Source organism: Gavialis gangeticus, unplaced genomic scaffold (genome assembly GCF_001723915.1).
Source record: "Gavialis gangeticus isolate Ggan-Ray unplaced genomic scaffold, GavGan_comp1, whole genome shotgun sequence".
In the NCBI taxonomy this organism is placed as follows: domain Eukaryota; kingdom Metazoa; phylum Chordata; order Crocodylia; family Gavialidae; genus Gavialis; species Gavialis gangeticus.
In genome coordinates, this window is record NW_017729019.1 from 8138508 (window position 1) to 8141588 (window position 3081).

The window sequence follows — 3081 nt, forward strand, 5'->3', positions numbered from 1 at the left end:
GCACAAATTTGCTTAATGGTTTTAGCCTGTAGAAAAGCTTTGAATTTTCCCTCTGGCAGAAAGGCATGGTGGAAGCTTCTGCAGCTCATGCCCATGCTGTATTTGGCTGCAGGGGCAGTGCATGGGGGTTCATGAATATCCCAGACTGGTCCACCTCTACGCCTTTGGTCCCTGAGGCCTCCTCAAGGCTGGCACCCAGCTTTATTCCTGTTGTCCTGAAAAGGGCTGGAAGGGAGAAGGATACCGCATTTCTCACCATTTGTAACACAACAGACTGTCTTTCCCCCTTGCTTCTGGGTCTGTGCATAAAAGAACAACCAAACATGCCACCAGGCCAGGGCTAAGAGATCAAGCAATCTTAAACACGGGCTCTTCCCGTGAAAGGCTAGAGAATACTGCCCCGCAGAGCCTCCCCTAGCCGACACATTGCTGGAGCTGTCATTTCTCCCTTTCGTCTGGAGACTGGGCTGTAAGAAATGGCACCCGTACCCTCACACTGAATGACAAGCTTCCTGGTTGGACCTATATTAAAAGCAATCGCTCCATCTGCCGCCAAGAGAAACATATTTGGAGATAATAACAGACTATGAAACAGGCTTTTCGAGTCCCACATTCCCCACACAGGAGGGGACCAGACCATGAGGCAGTGCAGGAAGGTGTCCTTTAAGTGCTCTGACTCACCCTGGCACGCATAGGTCACTCTGCTGCCTGCAATCCTGCTGTGCCGGTATCTTCTCCATTTGCTCCAGCGCAAAAATGGGGTGCTCGTTACTGCAAGTGCAAAGCTGAGCCCAGACCTCAGGTGCTTCTCTGGTGTGAGATGTAGGCTGAGGGGCTGCTATCCTGTGGCTTCGAGTTCCCCAAATGCGTTTGAGGATCTCCGCCTTTGTGAGTCCAGCCTCTGAGAGCACTAACAGATGTGTATGTTCTGGTAGGGATAGGTCTTCCAGTATTTCAGTTCTCATTTATAAGCCCATCTTCTGTCATCTCAGTTATTGTCCCTAATGAAACAGCCAAATATTCCCATGCACTGTGTGCTGGCACGCAAACCATCGCTTGTAAGGTGATGTCAGATGCTGCAGCTGGAATATGAGTTTAGTTAACAGTTACAACACTAGGCGCTTAAATGCTACTTTGCATGCATAGATTTAAATGATTCGAAAGGGTGGGTAAGGATGACTGTCCCCATTTGACAGATAGGGAAGTGGAAGTACTAAGGTGCCATTACTTGGTCAAAGTGATGCAGTATTCAGTGCCAGGAATGGCTCTCTCAACTGTCTAGTGAACTAGCAGATTGGGCACTAGCGCGAATCAGTACAGGACTAGTTTTGGTATGCAACAGAGTGCGTGCAGAATAGATTTCCTCCCTCGTTCACCTTCTGTTGTCATAGAAGACAAAGCGGACCACGTTCACTGCGACAGATACCCCTTCACTGTCTGTACATATAGTCATAGATTGTACATGCACCATTCTTCGTTTTCCAAGTGCAGTAGTGTTCCTGATTTCCCCAAAACCAGACTCTTCCCAAGCTCTTCCCTCAGGACAGGCAGAGTGCGTGAAATGTCTGGCAACTCTGAATTACAGCCTATTAAAATAACAACAGAAATTACTGCTCTACAAAGAGATCAAGTCAAATGAGAAATAACAGATTAATAGTGATTAACTGCTGCAACAGACTGCCAAGGGAAGCAATGGATACTCCATCTCCTGACATCTTCAGATCAAGACTGGATGCCTGCCTGGAAAAAAGTAGAAAGTCTATGGCCTGAGTAATACAGGAAGACAGACTACTGTTGTTTCCTTTTAGTATAGTGCCCAGGGTGCCAGGCACAGCCCAGAACCCCCCTGTGCTCGGTGCTGTACAAACCCGGTCCCCACCTCGGAGGGGTCTCGGACTGAGAAAAGCACAAGGCTCAAGAGCTGGGTTCAGACAGACAGGGAAGGCTGGGGGGCAGCAAGACGACATCAGTGGGCACCGCAGGCAGAGATCTTGGCACTCACCGGCTTCACTGCTGCCATCTTTGAGCAGGCTTGGGGCTGGGAAAGGGGAGGAGGAGTAGCCGTGCCGAGATTTCACGGCACCGTGGAAAGAAGTGCTACTTATCATTTCAAACAGGGACTGACAAGCTGGCATGTGGGTGGACTACAGGAAGGAGCTGGTGTCTTCGTGGTAAGTGAGACGATAGCGGTGAGCGCGGATGTGTCAAGAAGGGACTCGAGAATGAAGATGAGCAGCTCCGAGCGTGCAGGAGAGGCAGGCGGTGTGCCTTGCAAAAGGAGACGATGACAAGGAGAGCCATCTCTGCAGAAGCATTTCGATGGCTGTGAGCAAGGCACGGATGCACTGCCACGGCCAGAGGAAAGGGTGTCGCAGATGTGGAGAGGACCTTGGACAGGAGCCTGAAACCCCTTTGGATCTCCAAGACCTTCATAAACCAGCTTGTCTACGCACGAAGTGGATGGTGAGGACAGCTATCACCCTCGTTTCACGGATGAGGTAGAGTTATCAAGTGACTCCGGCCCGCACGCCTCCCCAGCAGCCAGGACCTGAACCCAGGGCCCTGACTCAATCCCACATCCGAGGCCACCCTCCTGCCCTGATTACGTGAGGCACTAGGAAAGATTTTAGGTGCTGGATGAATAAGGTGAAGATTTTACTTCCGGCCTTAGCACTGACTCAGCGCGCACGGGCGAGTTGCTTCACCTCCCCGTGCCTCGGTTTCCCCACCTGTAAAACAGGATATGAGGCCGATGCAGAGCCTCTGTAATGAGCGCACGGCCCTGTCCTGCAATCGCTTGACAAACAAGGGAGTTCTCGCCCTCGCCCAAGGGAACGTCCCGCATCCTCGTCTGCTTGTGCCAACCAGCGCGGGAGCGTCTGCCAGCATCCAGGGCCCCTGAAAGGCCGCGAGCATCCCAATCCCGTGCTCCTTGCTCGGGCAGCACTACCAGGGTGGGCAACAACCGCTTCCCAGGGGCTGCCCCACCTCGGCCTGAAGGCCCACGGCCCGTGCCTGGGAGTGCTGCACCCAGCGCATTCGCTCGCTGGACCATCCTGCCCACCAGGTTGCACCCAGGAT